General features: G+C 38.0%; 1 protein-coding gene across 5 annotated transcripts in view; it reads left to right on the top strand.

The window, feature by feature from the left end:
* Nucleotides 1-18,314, top strand: part of tbl1xr1b (TBL1X/Y related 1b) — a 112,563-nt gene that overhangs the window by 17,028 nt on the left and 77,221 nt on the right. For all 5 annotated transcript variants that reach the window (XM_061928813.1, XM_061928809.1, XM_061928811.1 and 2 more), the window contains exon 2: nt 12-79. The gene's annotated coding sequence lies outside the window, so the exon portion shown is untranslated. The remainder of the gene's footprint in view (nt 1-11; nt 80-18,314) is intronic.

Genomic DNA, 18,314 nt, shown 5'->3' with positions numbered 1-18,314 from the left:
GTGTGTCTCAGGGGTTGAGTGAGCATTCTTGAGGGCAACAGAGCGATGATGCCCACCTAAAGATATCTTGATCACATGGGTAAGATCTTTTACTTTTGTTATACCCCAATGTGCTATTTATTTGTCAGAAGTGACGTTTGGATGATGTTTGATAAGAAATTATCGAGTTCGAGCCTATTATCGAATCCTCTTATCGAACCGATTCCTTATCGATTCTCTTATAGAGTCCAGATAGGTTGTTGTATATGGGAAAAAACACACAATATTTGGTTTAACAAAAGCTCACTTTTATTATATAAGAAAAAAAATGTATCTAATAAATAAATAAATATTGACTGTTACCCCCTTAAAAAAATAAAATAAAATAAATAAATATTGACTGTTGTTACCCAAAGTATATTAAGTGGGATTTTTCAGAAAAACAAATATATACAGTAACACAAAAACATCCTGTCTATGTGATCACTATAGGTGTATAAATAATAATACAGTGTTAAATAAAATCAGTCCCTTGGGCACAAAACTGAAAATAACACAGCTCTCCAAAAAGTGCAATTCTGCTGCTATTTGACATAACTGTTTGTTATGATGCTTTGACATTTTTGCACATATTCTATGAAGAGAAAAGTTGTTTGCAAATGTGGTTACAATGCTAAAAAAATGAAAAGTTAAAGCTAAAAAAAGAAATACACTTTGTTGAGTTAACATTATTTCTTTATTAGGGGAAAGATGTGATGTTATGAGCTAGGGAATATAACAACTACACTACCCAGCATGCAACGGGAGTGACGAGCATGCGCGATAGCCCCGAAAAGTGTTGTTGCATGTCGCTATCTGGCAGCTATGAATGAGGTTATGAGCACGCTGTGAAAGTAAACATCAAGAACTCAGCCAACACGCCTCGTCTGCATTATTTATAATTAGACAGACAACACATATACAGTGTGATTTTGTTTTGTTTACAAGGAAAGAAAAACAAAAGTTAAAAAAGGGAGATATATGTTGTATATATATGTATGTGCTGCGGTTGCTTTAAGAACGTTGCGACAGCTGCCGTAAAGGAGGTGCGTTGCTAGCCTGGTTGCTATGTTTCCGGTTGGTCGTAAAAGTGTTCGTCATGTGTTTGTACCCTGCTCAAATCTCTCAGTAAAGTTATTCATTGGATTATACCTTTTTTGTTTTGAACTTTATTACACCTTGGAGCGCTTTTTCCGGTCCATTGTTTTTCCTGCTTTCCCTATCTGCGCCTAATGACTGAGCTACGTGACGTAATTTCTTGTGCTGTCTCAAAGGGCATTTTTGGTCGGTACGGGATTCGTTCCCAGGGATTCGAATAAAGAACCAACTCTTTTTCTTTACTATAGTGGTCACGATAACGGGTATCGGTTCTCAAAAAGGGATTTGAGTCCGAGGACTCGGTTCTTTTCATATCGAACAACCGGGACAACCGGTTTCGAGTATCATCCCTAGATGTGGTTAGTGCTGGTCATCAATTTGTACCTGCCAACTTGGCCTGAGCCGATGATACAATTTACTGGATGATATATTGTCCCACTAAGGGTGTAACTATTTGTTTTAACAACAATTTGATTCGATATTTGTGGTTGCCGATACGATTCAGGGCCGATATAATTTTTTTTTAGAACTATACAATAGGAAACGATTGTCCGATTAACTTTTTAGCAAAAAACCGGACACTGCAGGTGAAGTTTTCTATATTCCTGTTATTTTGTGTAAAGTAATTATGTATAAATGATTTATGGATACAAACAAGTACCGTATTTTTCGGACTATAAGTCGCAGTTTTTTTTCATAGTTTGACCGGGGGTGCGACTTATACTCAGGAGCGACTTATGTGTGAAATGATTAACACATTACCGTAAAATATCAAATAATATTATTTATCTCATTCACGGAAGAGACTAGACGTATAAGATTTCATGGGATTTAGCGATTAGGAGTGACAGATTGTTTGGTAAACGTATAGCATGTTCTATATGTTATAGTTATTTGAATGACTCTTACCATAATATGTTACGTTAACATACCAGTTGGTTATTTATGCCTCATATAACGTACACTTATTCAGCCTGTTGTTCACTATTCTTTATTTATTTTAAATTGCCTTTCAAATGTCTATTCTTGGTGTTGGGTTTTATCAAATAAATTTCCCCAAAAAGTGCGACTTATACTCCAGTGCGACTTATGTTTTTTTCCTTCTTTATTATGCATTTTCGGCCGGTGCGACTTATACTCCGAAAAATGCGGTAAATGTTAAACATTGTTTTGTCTTTTCTGAAGTCTAATTTGATTTCAAATGTAACTATATTCTTTCTGAATGTTAAAACCACTACCACTGAACCTTACCATTAACAATTTTTTAAATTAAATAAACTATTTTTTTTTTCTAACCCTAACACTTTTTAAATTTCATAACGTAATTGGCATAATTTTCAAATTGCTTTTAATACTTTATTTTAAATTGCCTTTCAAATGTCTATTCTTGGTGTTGGGTTTTATCAAATAAATTTCCCCAAAAAGTGCGACTTATACTCCAGTGCGACTTATGTTTTTTTCCTTCTTTATTATGCATTTTCGGCCGGTGCGACTTATACTCCGAAAAATGCGGTAAATGTTAAACATTGTTTTGTCTTTTCTGAAGTCTAATTTGATTTAAAATGTAACTATATTCTTTCTGAATGTTAAAACCACTACCACTGAACCTTACCATTAACAATTCTTTATTTTTTAAATTAAATAAACTATTTTTTTTCTAACCCTAACACTTTTTAAATTTCATAACGTGATTGGCATAATTTTTAAATTGCTTTTAATACTTTATTTTAAATTGCCTTTCAAATGTCTATTCTTGGTGTTGGCTTTTATCAAATAAATTTCCCCCAAAAATGCGACTTATACTCCAGTGCGACTTATATATGTTTTTTTCCTTCTTTATTATGCATTTTCGGCCGGTGCGACTTATAATCCAAAAAATACGGTAAATAACAATTAATGGCCAACGCATTCACATCTTATTTGAATAAAGTGCAACCAAAACTTTAGGTCGAATTAACGAGAGGGAACATTTTCTGCTCACATTTTCAACATTTAAGCGATTTTCAATAAAAGTACAATAACCAATATGTTAAATGTAGATTTACCTGCTAAATAAAGTTGACCGACCCGGCCATACAGTATCTGTTCTCTGCTCTGGCATCAGGTGTGCGGAATCATCCCTGTTGATGGTCCATACCCTCCTTCATTCATCTCTTCTATTTATTTATTCCTCATGAACTAAATTCTCCTTGTGTCCTGGAAGTCGGTGCGTCGTCGTAACTTGTTCTGCTGTCACTTCTGGTGTGGCTGCTGCGGCTTTAAATGATTGTGTTGCGGCGTCTGTATTTCTTGTGGTTTTTGCAATCGTGCTGTAACTGAAAGTTGTTGTGTTGTCCATCCATCCGTTTGCTTGTCCCTTTCGGGGTCACGATGGGGCTGGAGCCTATCCCAGCTGCACTCGGGCAGAGTGCCTCTCAATAAGAAGGTCCTGGGTTCGTTTCCCGGGCTCAGGTCCTTTCTGTGTGGAGTTTGCATGTTCTTCCCGTGACTGCGTGGGTCCCTCCGGGTACTCCGGCTTCCTCCCACCTCCAAAGACATGCACCTTGGGGATAGGTTGATTGGCAACATTAAATTGGCCCTAGTGTGTGAATGTGAGTGTGAATGTTGTCTGTTTATAGGTGTGGGCCCTGTGGTGAGGTGGCGACTTGACCAATTAATGATATTGTCTTGTGGTGTTTGCGTTCGTTATGACCTTTCTCGAGCACCGTAGCTATCCACCATGTTTTGAGGATGTCACAGACTGGCAAATAGACTTAACATTTAACCTACCTAATTTTTTAAATTCTAAAATTCACACAAAGTTTGCCGTTCTTAATAAATCTAATGTTTTCCTTTTTCCTGTATGGATTAAATAGATTAATTCCCTGTAGGGCTGGGCGATATGGCCTTTTATTAATATCTCGATATTTTTAAGCCATGTCACGATACACCATATACCGTATTTTCCGCACTATAAGCCGCCCCGGGTTATTAGCCGCACCTTCAATGAATGGCATATTTCAAAACTTTGTCCACCTATAAGCCGCCCCGGATTATAAGCCGCCCCGGACTATAAGCCGCGCCTACGCTGCGCTAAAGGGAATGTCAAAAAAACAGTCAGATAGTTCAGTCAAACTTTAATAATATATTAAAAACCAGCGTTCTAACAACTCTGTCCCAAAATGTACGCAAATGTGCAATCACAAACATAGTAAAATTCAAAATAGTGCAGAGCAATAGCAACATAATGTTGCTCGAACGTTAATGTCACAACACACAAAATAAACATAGCACTCACTTTCTGAAGTTATTCTTCATTCGTAAATCCTTCGAATTCTTCGTCTTCGGTGTCCGAATTGAAAAGTTGGGCAAATGTGGGATCCAAAATGGCCGGTTCCGTCTCGTCGAAGTCATCGGAGTCAGTGTCACTGTTGTCCAGCAGTTCTGTGAATCCTGCCTTCCGGAAAGCTCGGGCCACAGTTGTGACCGAAATATCTGCCCAGGCATTTACGATCCACTGGCAGATGTTGGCGTATGTCGTCCGGCGCTGTCTGCCTGTCTTAGTGAATGTGTGTTCGCCTTCGGTCATCCATTGTTCCCACGCCGTTCGCAGTCGTGATTTGAATGCCCTGTTGACACCAATATCCAGCGGTTGGAGTTCTTTGGTTAATCCACCCGGAATGACGGCGAGTGTTGTATTTGTGTGCTTCACTTGTTTTTTGACACCATCTGTGATGTGGGCGCGCATAGAGTCGTATATCAACATGGATGGAGCTGTGTGAAAAAAGCCACCCGGCCTCTTCGCGTAAACTTCCCTTAACCACTCGCTCATCTTTTCTTCATCCATCCATCCCTTCGAGTTAGCTTTTATGATGACGCCGGCTGGAAAGGTCTCTTTTGGCAAGGTCTTCCTTTTGAATATCACCATGGGTGGAAGTTTCAGGCCATTAGCATGGCAAGCTAGAACCACAGTGAAGGACGACTTCTCATTCCCTGTGGTGCGAATATTCACCGTACGTGCTCCCGTTGTATCCACAGTATCCACAGTGCGGTTCACAGGAATATCAGTTGCTGTGAAATAGTAATCCGTGTGAGGATGGAGAGATTGCGTCTTTTCATGAACCGGATCCTTGTCGCTTAGTAGGAGCCATTTTGTGGTCTTTACAGATGTAAACAGGAAATGAAACGTACGGTAATATCCGCGCGCTTTTTCTTCTTCTACGCGGGCGGGTGGTTGCTTACAGTAGAAGAAGAAGCGCTTCCTGTTCTATGGGGGCGGGTGCTTACCTTGGCGGTTGCTTGCGTAGAAGAAGAAGCGCTTCCTGTTCTACCGGGAAAAAAGATGGCGGCTGTTTACCGAAGTTGCGAGATCGAAACTTTATGAAAATGAATCTTAATATTTATCCATATATAAAGCGCACCGGGTTAAAAGCCGCACTGTCAGCTTTTGAGTAAATTTGTGGTTTTTAGGTGCGGCTAATGGTGCGGAAAATACGGTATATCTCAATATTTTGCCTTAGCCTTGAATGAACACTTGATGCATATAATCACAGCAGTATGATGATTATATGTGTCTACATTAAAACATTCTTCTTCATACTGCATTAATATATGCTCATTTTAAACTTTCATGCAGAGAGAAAAAACACAATTACCGTATTTTTCGGAGTATAAGTCGCACTGGAGTATAAGTCTCACCGGCCGAAAATGCATAATAAAGAAGGTAAAAAACATATATAAGTCGCACTGGAGTATAAGACGCATTTTTGGGGGAAATGTATTTGATAAAAGCCAACACCAAGAATAGACATTTGAAAGGCAATTTAAAATAAATAAAGAATAGTGAACAACAGGCTGAATAAGTGTACGTTATATGAGGCATAAATAACCAACTGAGAACGTGCCTGGTATGTTAACGTAACATATTATGGTAAGAGTCATTCAAATAACTATAACATATAGAACATGCTATATGTTTACCAAACAATCTGTCACTCCTAATCGCTAAATCCCATGAAATCTTATACGTCTAGTCTCTTACGTGAATGAGCTAAATAATATTTGATATTTTACGGTAATGTGTTAATCATTTCACACATAAGTCGCTCCTGAGTATAAGTCGCACCCCCGGCCAAACTATGAAAAAAACTGCGACTTATAGTCCGAAAAATACGATAAGTCAATTTACCAAAACTGTATTTATTAAACAGTTATTTAGCAGTAGCACAAACATTCATGTCATTTCAAAACAAAGTGCAAGATTGTCAAAACAAGCTATTAGTGCACTTTTGTGCATGATGTCACTAAGTTGACATATCAAAACAACACTAAGTTAAAGTGCACTTTTTGTACAGAATGCCACTACAATGGTTTAAAACAAATAAAGTGCACTTTTGTGCATGATGTCACACAAGATATTTCAATAACTGTCAAATAAAAATGAGTTGCATAATAGGAAATCAAATAGTGTATGTGGTAAGTTCCTGCGGACGTTATCTCCTGTTGTTGACTATTTTTTTCATTCGGTGTTGATCTGGAAATGGTTGCTTCGGCATTTTGTGGGTATGGCACCGAACGGAGATGATGACATGCAGAGTTTCAAGCACTCTTCATTCTCTAGCGGGTGACTTTTCAATTGATGCCACAAATTAGCAGTAGGTGCTACTTTTTGTAGCAACGCTTTTGCCGCATACTTGTTCGACATCTTCCCGCTTGAAGCCAAACCACCGCCAAACGATGGACCCCGTGCTGTTTTTCTTGGGAATTAATTCTTCCTTCATTCGTTACCAGATTCGCACCTTCTTTCTCTCGTATTACCACTGGCACCACTCCGCTAGCATCACAGCTAATGTTACCCATTCTGCTACCTCTGCTCAAAGTATGTAAGAAGGTGCGCTTGTTTTACGTCTCTGTGAAAAGGAGAGACAAGAAAGAGTGAGAAGAGCCTGTAGTGTAATGCCCGCAGCTAAAAGAACTGCGTGAGAACATATACCGTATTTTTCGGACTATAAGTCGCAGTTTTTTTCATAGTTTAGCCGGGCTCCAGTGCAACTTATATATGTTTTTTTCCTTCTTTATTATGCATTTTCGGCAGGTGCGACTTATACTCCGGTGCGACTTATACTCCGAAAAATACGGTACTCGAATATCACGATATAGTCATTTTCTGTATCACACAGAGACAAACCCGCGATATATCGAGTATATTCGATATATCACCCAGCCCTAATTGCCTATATAGTATAATTCGATCTATCAATATATTAATCAATCGTTACATCTCTATGTCCCACAAATGATTGCCGATAAACTGTATTTTTGTCAGCATTATATTGTGAACAAATTAAGCACTAATGCAATCATATGTAATAATAATAATGCAAGTAACCTTTTAAAATGATTAGGGCTGTCACATTTAATGAGTTAACTCATGTGACTAATTGCAAAAAATTATACCTTTAATCATGTACACCTCATCTGTCAAACTAATGGCCTGGGAGCCTGATATCACCCGTCACCTCATTTTATGTGGCCTGGAAATAATCTGCATCAATAAAGTACTTGACAGAAAAAAAGACATGTGCTGCATACAATTGCACATCTTTTAAACTTTATAAGTATTTAATAATGTAAATATTACCGTATTTTTCGGACTATAAGTCCCAGTTTTTTTCATAGTTTGCGACTTATACTCAGGAGCGACTTGTGTGTGAAATTATTAACACATTACCGTAAAATATCAAATAATATTATTTAGCTCATTCACGTAAGAGACTAGACGTATAAGATTTCATGGGATTTAGCGATTAGGAGTGACAGATTGTTTGGTAAACGTATAGCATGTTCTATATGTTATAGTTATTTGAATGACTCTTACCATAATATGTTACGTTAACATACCAGTTGGTTATTTATGCCTCATATAACGTACACTTATTCAGCCTGTTGTTCACTATTCTTTATTTATTTTAAATTGCCTTTCAAATGTCTATTCTTGGTGTTGGGTTTTATCAAATAAATTTCCCCCAAAAATGCGACTTATACTCCAGTGCGACTTATGTTTTTTTCCTTCTTTATTATGAATTTTCGGCAGGTGCGACTTATACTCTGGTGCGACTTATACTCCGAAAAATACGGTATCATACAGGCCAAACTTTTTTTTGTTCAAATTAAAATAAATACGCAAATTTCTGCTTGCATTATAATTTTAAAGCAAGTTATCTAACAACATTTACACTGGTAAAATTACAAGATTTTGCAGTTAAAAACTGGCAGCTGATTGCCAAAATTTGAGCCCCAAAAATTGTACTTCCATTTAGTGTAAATGCTGTAAAAACACTGTGAATATTACGGTAAAATTCTGGCGACTGGGCTGCCAGCAGAACCTACAAATGTATTTCTACAGTGTACATAAGAAAATATAATATGCACACGCAGGCAATTGTATATTAATATCTTGAAGCAAATCCATACATTTATGTTCATATATTATTCACTGTTACAAATGGCCCTCTGAGGGTCGCCATAAGTCTGATGGGGCCCTCAATAAAAAAAGAGTTTGACACCTTGGATGTATTTGTGCATTTGTGTACAACTATTGGGGTTTTTTCTTCAGCAAATTTTAATTATGCAAGCAAGTACCGTATTTTTCGGAGTATAAGTCGCACCGGAGTATAAGTCGCACCTGCCAAAAATGCATAATAAAAAAGGAAAAAAACATATATAAGTCGCACTGGAGCCCGGCCAAACTATGAAAAAAAACTGCGACTTATAGTCCGAAAAATACGGTAATCACGTGTGATTATTTGTGTTTAATCCAAATTCTAAAATGTGAATAATCTGATTTAAAAAAAATAAATAAAATAAAAATAATAATTGTTTCACAGCTCTAAAAATGATATTCACTTTTACTTCTCATTACTGTATAATTGTTACCATTGTATTGTAATTGGAGGGTAAAACACTTTGTTATCCGAAAAAAAAAGTATTTATGGACTCTCTGTAAGCTTAAATAGATATTGAACATCTTAAAATGTATTTTTTTCCCATTTGGAAAAACTAGGTTCAGTGTTTTTTTGTTGCCATCAAGGCATTCTCGCTCGCTCACTCGTTTGTCCGTGTTGATGTACTCATTTTGTTCATCTGGTTTGAAGCTGCGATATTACCACAATGGGACATTTGGCTTTGTTACAATATTTTTTCCTCTTCATTTTTGTTACTTTGCGGAACTTTTCATGAGTGTGTGTGTAAGCTCGCGGCTCCGCTCTCTGCCCACCGAGGCAAAGATGGTGGATGACTAAAAAGAGGGCTCACTGCATTTATAAGTTTTTTGTTAAATAAACGCGTTCAGGTGCTGAGAGCAATAATGCACAGAGTGAGACCTCTTTCTCCCTGTTTGTAGCGAGTGACGAAGAAAACAAACACACACGGACATAGCAATTTATCGATGCCGGCAAAGTAATCAACTACCTTTTTTATTTTTTTGTTCGATTATAGACTTATTGACTGTCGGCTCAGGCCTACTGACAACACATACCATTATAGACTATACATAACATGAGCGTAACCACCTACTGTATATTCATTGACATGTGATCTGCCACCATCTCTATTGTTTCCAGTGGAAACATGACATTTGCATAGAAGGAAAGGTTGGCTGCAGCTGTCATGCGTGCACACAGGTGGTTGCAGCCAGTGGGGTTGATGATGGTCACATTTGTAGTCTGTCCGAAAATAGTAACCACAGAAAAAAGATCCAAATCCCAGTTCTATTGGCACATCATTTCTTAAATGGCTGAGCTACCTGTTGTTTTCAGTTGTTTTGGTATTTTTCATTCATATTTTACTGCTTATAAAATGTATACTTTGAACTAGTTTTATCTAAGGATGGACAGCCTAAAATCCATATTGGAACATCTGTTGCAGCGATAACCATATATATCGCGCTATACTATTTGGCATATGAATTATATATATATATATATATATATATATATATATATATATATATATATATATATACTCCCCCCAAAATGGATTAACTCGCTGGAATAAAAAAGACAATATAACATACATCCATAAACGTGGACGCATGTGAAAAAGTGCAATATATTTATCTGTACAGTAATGTATTTATTTATTTATATATATTTATTTATTATATATATATATATATATTATTTATATATATTTATTTATTTATATATGCACCTTATTGCTTTTTTATCCTGCACTACCATGAGCTTATGTAACGAAATGTCGTTCTTATCTGTGCTGTAAAGTTCAAATTTGAATGACAATAATAAGGAAGTCTAAGTCTAAGTTAGGGATGTCCCGATCCAGGTTTTTGCACTTCCGATCCGATACTGATATTGTTTTTGCACTTCCGATCCGATACGAAGGTGCGCTTGCTGTCTGTGTGAAGGAGACACAGGAAAGAGTGAGAAGAGCCTGTCGTGTAATGCCAGCAGCTAAAAGCAACTGCGTGAGAATCCACAGACCTGTGGATGTGTTGAAGGTGTGCTGGAAAATGCGGAACGGAAATTAGGGAGCAGCAGAAAAGTGGAATGTATTATTTAAATCGGTGCGTTGGAAAACACTGATCTGGATCGGCATTTTCCCATACCTTGCCGATACGCATTTTTTGGCAAATATCGGCGGCCGATCCGATCCAAATATCGGATCGGGACATCCCTAGTCTAAGTCTATAATATAACTTTTTCTAAACAATTGCATGTTGCGCCTCATTTTGGCTTTTGACACAACGGTTAACATAAGGCATCATTTTGAGTTTTCGGACGTGGGCGTTAAGTTGCTTTGTGTAGATGTTGTTCTCTCAGCTCTTAACTAATCTGCTGGCTAACTTCCTGTTCATAGCTGGCCAACCTTTGCTGTAACGTGGTTCCAGATTGACTTCTGTTAAAGTGTACTAAAGAATTACTTTTCCATTGATTTTCTACTCTACATTCAAACGAGCTTAACGGTAGAGTTTAATGATAGAGAGAATATATGACAGGGTTCCCGCAGCGCTTTGTTGTTAAGGCAGGCGCCTTAACAACAAAGAGCCACCGCCTAAACTAACGTCTTAACAAGCTGCTCCACTTATTTCTGCCTCTGTGTCTGTCAGTACGTCTCTGCAGCACCCAGCATTGTCCCACCCACACAACCATCTGATTGGTTAGACGCAGAGCGGTAACAGCCAATCAGCAGTGCGTATTCTGATCGCATGTAACAGCCAATCAGCAGTACGTATTCAGAGCACATGTAACAGTGCTCAGGCAAGCAGAGAGGAGAGACGGTGGAATGAGCAGAAAGGTGTTTAGCAGGTGAGCATAATACAGCGGACTCTCCCCAAATTATAATAAACACTTCCAAGTCAACTATTAGTAACATCACTATGAGCCCTAGAAACATAAGCGGCAGCTCAGCTCGCAGTCCTTGAGGTGAAGGCTAATTAGCTTTTAGCGTAACGTTAGCTCATTTTGCGGTGTGTGTGCGTGCGTGTGTGTTACGGACAGCAAAGCCCTGTCAGTCTGAGAGAAAGACAAGCATTATTGACCTACAGTTAAGTTAAGTTATTTCACTTAACCTTTTTCTGTGTTGATTGAGCTGTGTTGAAGCAGCAAAAAACGACATTAAGTTAAGTGAAGAGTTTCTGTCTCTGATAGTTGATATAATAATGTAACAGCACCAGAAAAAAACCTAGCCTATTTTTTGGACTACAAGACGCACTTGAAATCTTTTCATTTTCTCAAAAAATGACAATGCATCAGGGCTGGAAAATTAATAACATTTTATTTTTGATTTCGATTATGGCTTCTCACGATTAGAAAACATAATAATTTAAAGTTACAAGTTAAAGTACCACTGATAGTCACACACACTAGGTGTGGCGAAATTACCCTCTGCATTTGACCCATCCCCTTGTTCCACCTCCTGGGAGGTGAGGGGAGCAGTGAGCAGCAGCGGTGGCCGCGCTCGGGAATCATTTTGGTGATTTAACCCCCAATTCCAACCCTTGATGCTGAGTGCCAAGCAGGGAGGTAATGGGTCCCATTTTTATAGTCTTTGGTATGACTCGGCCGGGGTTTGAACTCACGACCTACCGATCTCAGGGCGGACACTCCAACCACAAGGCCACTGAGCAGGTCAACATAATAATAATCATAATAATCAACAAAAAACGATTAATGGGACACGCAACGTGCATGCAAAGTCTGGTAAAACGGATAAGAAGCGAATGAGTGTGGGGGAAAAAAAGAGCGTGTCTACTAGTAGTTTGGGATGTCACCTTTTTTTGTCAAAGCGCTAGTATGCCCCATCAATAATCAATAAACTCAATTTAAAAAGTAAGGCATTTTTGATTTACGTGTTGACAAATCTGTGTACGGAGTCACATAATTGGCCCAAAACTGAGAATATCAGGGAAATAGACATAAATGTAAGTGAAATGTTGTGAGGAGAAGAAACATTTGTTTGGGAAAATAATGTGTCCGATACCATGCTGAGATAACCACTTGAAACAGTGACTAAACTACAAGGTTAAAGCTAGCGAGAATAATCCATACATCCACAACCCATCTGATCTGCTTGTGATGTTGTTGTGAACGACATCCTCGAAGTAACATCAATTTACAAACCGCAGTTGCAACTTGAGGGGCTCCCTCTTTTTTTTTTCTTTTTTTTTACATCCTCATGTGAGTCACGTCTTTTCTTGTCAAGCTGAGAAAAACATCACAGCACAGCACAGCACTTCCCCCTTCACATTGTGAAGGGGGAAGAGTCCCCCTTCACATTGTGAATGGGGAAGAGTCCCCCTTCACAATCACAGCGCGATGCGCCACATCCAGTCTGACTGCGCTGATAAAATAAATGTTTCAAAAAAGTACCTTACACAAGCATAATGTACTTTGAGCACTTTTTGATACATTTACACAATGATTATGCTTTGACCTAAAATACTGGTCACTTTTTGATACATTTACACAATGATTATGCTTTGACCTAAACTACTGGTCAAAATTGTCCAAAGATGTACTGTACCAATTAGAGATGTCCGATAATATCGGACTGCCGATATTATCGGCCAATAAATGCTTTAAAATTTAATATCGGAAATGATCGGTATCTGTTTCAAAATTATCGGTATCGGTTTCAAAAAGTAAAATGTATGACTTTTTAAAACGCCGCTGTGTACACGGACATAGGGAGAGGTACAGAGCGCCAATAAACCTTAAAGACACTGCCTTTGTGTGCTGGCCCCAGTCACATGATATCTACGGCTTTTCACACACACAAGTGAATGCCAAGCATACTTGGTCAACAGCCATACAGGTCACAATGAGGGTGGCCGTATACACAACTTTAACACTGTTACAAATATGCGCCACACTGTGAACCCACACCAAACAAGAATGACAAACACATTTCGGGAGAACATCCGCACCGTAGCACAACAGAACAAATACCCAGAACCCCTTGCAGCACTAACTCTTCCGGGACGCTACAATTCCAAGCTGCTGTTTTGAGGCATGTTAAAAAAAATAATGCACTTTGTGACTTCAATAATAAATATGGCAGTGCCATGTTGGCATTTTTTCCATAACTTGAGTTGATTTATTTTGGAAAACCTTGTTACATTGTTTAATGCATCCAGCGGGGCATCACAACAAAATTAGGCATAATCATATGTTAATTCCACGACTGTATATATCGGTATCGGTTGATATCGGAATCGGTAATTAAGAGTTGGACAATATCGGATATCGGCAAAAAAGCCATTATCGGACATCTCTAGTACCAATAAATGTAAGGTTTTTTTGCATTTAATTAACACACATTTTATTGCTTTTTATTTTACACATTAAGCACACACTCTCTGGTAGTAAAATACATGTAAAAGGTAAAAAAGTGAATTAAAAACAATTAAAAAGTTAAAAAACACATTTTATTGTTTTACATTGCAATTGTTATTTAAATGTATTGTTAATGCTATTATTATTATTTTACTTATTGTGATTTATTTGTTACTAATACTATATGTCACGGTTTTTTTAAACTATATTTAAAATTGAGTTTTGGTGGTACAATACATGCTCATGTTTTCAAATTAATGAATACTTGTGTAATTAATCGTGTTTAAAATATAAATCCAGATAATAGTGATTATTATTTTTGCCATAATCGTCCAGCCCTACAATGCACTTTAAAACACGGTTGCGCCTTGTGTAAGAATTATTACTGGTTGTGCTGACAGTGAAGCAATTTTATTTGGTACATGGGGTAAGTGCATACTTGCCAACCCTCCTGAATTTTCCGGGAGACTCCCGAAATTCAGCGCCTCTCCCGAAAACCTCCCGGGACAAATATTCTCCCGAAAATCTCCCGATTTTCAGCCGGAGCTGGAGGCCACGCCCCCTCCAGCTCCATGCGCACCTGAGTGAGGACAGCCTTTTTTCAGATGGGAGGACAACAGGGTGACAAGAACTAAATCATCCAGACTAGAGATAAATTGTATTATTATGTTTATCTTACCTAAAAATAAATATATTTACTAATTAAAAAAAAAAAAAACGAAATACATTTTTACTATATTTTGCTAAAAACATCAAAATGAATTGTATTTTTATTTTTTATTTTTTATGACTCCTTATTACATCCAGCCATAGAATTATACATTAAAATAAACATATTTGAAATAATTATTTTTAAATTATCATAATAATTCATTTAAAATGACCACATTTAATTATTAAAATAATTGCTTGTTTATCAACAACTTTAGCATTTTATTCATTACATTTTGAAGCTCTCAGAAGCCAAGTTATGTTATATTCCTTAATATTTATTTATGCAAGTTTGAAGTATCAATTATCCAAACACAGTTATATTTGCATATTTTCAGGATGTATATATATATATATATACACCGTATTTTCCGCACCATAAGGCGCCATGGGTTATAAGCCGCGCCTTCAATGAACGGCATATTTCAAAACTTTGTCCACCTATAAGCCGCCCCGTGTTGTAAGCCGCATCTAACTGCGCTAAAGGAATGTCAAAAAAACAGTCAAATAGGTCAGTCAAACTTTAATAATATATTAAAACCAGCGTGATGTGGGCGCGCATGGAATCGTATATCAACATGGACGAAGCTGCGTGAAAAAAGCCACCCGGCCTCTTTGCGTAAACTTAAACTTACCTTAACCACTCGCTCATCTTTTCTTCATCCATCCCTTCGAGTTAGCTTTTATGATGACGCCGGCTGGAAAGGTCTCTTTTGGCAAGGTCTTCCTTTTGAATATCACCATGGGTGGAAGTTTCTGGCCATTAACATGGCAAGCTAGAACCACAGTGAAGGATGACTTCTCATTCCTTGTGGTGCGAATATTCACCGTACGTGCTCCCGTTGTATCCACAGTGCGGTTCACAGGAATATCAGTTGCTGTGAAATAGTAATCCGTGTGCGGATGGAGAGATTGCGTCTTTTCATGAACCGGATCCCTGTCGTTTAGTAGGAGCCATTTTGTGGTCTTTACAGATGTAAACACACAAAGGAAATGAAACGTACCGTACGGTAATATCCGCGCGCTTTTTCTTCTTCTACGCGGGCGGGTGGTTGCTTACAGTAGAAGAAGAAGCGCTTCCTGTTCTATGGGGGCGGGTGCTTACCTTGGCGGTTGCTTGCGTAGAAGAAGAAGCGCTTCCTGTTCTACCGGGAAAAAAGATGGCGGCTGTTTACCGTAGTTACGAGACCGAAACTTTATGAAAATTAATCTTAATATTTATCCATATATAAAGCGCACCGGGTTATAAGGCGCACTGTCAGCTTTTGAGAAAATTTTTGGTTTTTAGGTGCGCCTTATAGTGCGGAAAATACGGTATATATGTAAGAAATACTTGACCTGGTGAATTCTATTTGTCAATATACTCCTCCCCTCTTAACCACGCCCCCAACCACGCCCCGCCCCACCCCCGACCACGCCCCCCACCCCCACGCCCCCCCCCCCCCCCCCTCCCGAAATCGGAGGTCTCAAGGTTGGCAAGTATGGGTAAGTGTGACCTGTAGTTGGCAGTCACACATAAGAGATATACGTGGACTGCAGGTCGAAGCCTGTTCAATAAATGACTCTAGCAAGCACCGATAAAACCAAAACATTAAACGTGGCGCTCAAAAATCTCTGTCAAATTGTTTTTGTACGGCTTTGGTAAACTACGAAGCCGCAACGCTTGATGGATTGTCGGAGCATTACGGCCTCCGTAGTCATACGTACTGTGCTTCAACGTACGGGTATTATTATGGTGTGTGTATCAGGACCCCAAATTTGCACCTATTAGGAAACATATTATCTGGCGTTTTGGACCCCAAATTTGCACCTATTAGGAAACATATTATCTGGCGTTTTGTTTCGCAATATTATTTCAAACCAACTTTCTTACCTTCTGGTACCTGCTGTTATGTATTTGGGATCTGCATAAGTCCCGAAAATTCACTACAGTGAGCGAGTACGTGCGGCTATAAGTCTAACGTAATGAACAAAAATTGCTTTGACATAGTAACGGCTAACTAATTACTTTATAAGGACAAACAACACATGACTTTACTACTTGAAACACAAATCATCTGAGTACTCTCAACACTGGTTATCTAGCTGTTAAACGCTTAGGCAACCGTAAGCACTTTGTATGTTTTTTATGATACTGGTATCAGTTCATCTTGATGATTGCGTTTACTAGATGTGCAACCTTACAGGAAACCCACGCTACGGGGGCCATGGTTTCACTTCTTTTTCGGTACATTTTGGTAAAGAGAACAACTTTTTTACTCAGTTATTTCATTATTTTGATTGTCATCACAAACATTCTTCAGTAAACAAAGTATTGGTATTGGTCTACTGATTATTATCAGACTTTTCTTTCAAGTTAATATTTCCTAAACAAAACTTTCAAATGGTAAATTATTTGTATTCTTTGATTACTTGTATACATCAGTGTTTCTCACCAGTGCTTTGGCTAACAGCAAACGGGGACCCACATTGTGGAGTTTTTAAAAACTCAAATATTGTAGCTTATATTTAATGAAAGTACATTAAAGCTGTTTGAATTTGAGGAACTGTAAACTAATGTGTACCAACACATAAAACAGCTTTAATGATTATTTCAGGGACAAAATGTTTTTAATCCACAAACTCGAAAAATTATTTGAACAAAAAGTGTCTGTCTGCAGAGTTTTTTAGTATATGTTATATCAGAGGAGTTGAATCTCTGCAGACACATAAAAAGTCTGTCACTAAAGCTGCTGCTTCTTCTCAATGTTGTGTTTCAACTTAGGGCAGGGCGATATGGCTGACAACTATGTCAGGATATAAATTTTTTATATTGATCGATATCGATAATTATTGACACTTTTTATGACTTACCGTATTTTTCGGACTATAAGTTGCAGTTTTTTTCATAGTTTGGCCGGGGGTGCGACTTATATTCAGGAGCGACTTATGTGTGAAATTATAAACACATTATTGTAAAATATCAAATAATATTATTTAGCTCATTCACGTAAGAGACTAGACCAGTGGTTCTTAACCTGCGTTCGGTGAGTCGGCCTCAGGGGTTCGGTGGATGTCAAGACACACCCGACTCATCGTGTAAATAAAAACTTCTCCCCATTGGTGTATTACGGATACGGCAACAGCAGAAGTCACACTGATTTGCAGGTGTGTAATTTGTTGTGAGTTTATGCACTGTGTTGGTTTTGTTCTTTGAACAAGGTGATGTTCATGCACGGTTCATTTTGTGCACTAGTAAATAAACATGGTAACACTTTAGTATGGGGAACATTTTCACCATTAATTAGTTGCTTATTAACATGCAAATTGGTAACATATTGGCTCTTAAATAGTCATTATTAAGTACTTATTAATGCCTTATTCGGCATGGCCTTATTATAACCCTAACCCTCTACCCCTGGCCCTAACACTCTAACCTTAACCCTAGCCAAATAACTCTAAATTAAAGGCCGACTGAAATGCGATTTTCTTATTTAAACGGGGATAGCAGGTCCATTCTATGTGTCATACTTGATCATTTCGCGATATTGCCATATTTTTGCTGAAAGGATTTAGTAGAGAACATCGACGATAAAGTTCGCAACTTTTGGTCGCTGATAAAAAAGCCTTGCCTGTACCGGAAGTAGCAGACGATATGTGCGTGACGTCACAGGT

This window comes from Nerophis lumbriciformis, linkage group LG33 (assembly GCF_033978685.3).
Source record: "Nerophis lumbriciformis linkage group LG33, RoL_Nlum_v2.1, whole genome shotgun sequence".
NCBI classification, from domain to species: domain Eukaryota; kingdom Metazoa; phylum Chordata; class Actinopteri; order Syngnathiformes; family Syngnathidae; genus Nerophis; species Nerophis lumbriciformis.
The sequence above is the reverse complement of the archived record's forward strand: the minus strand, read 5'-3'. Positions and strand labels throughout refer to the sequence as shown.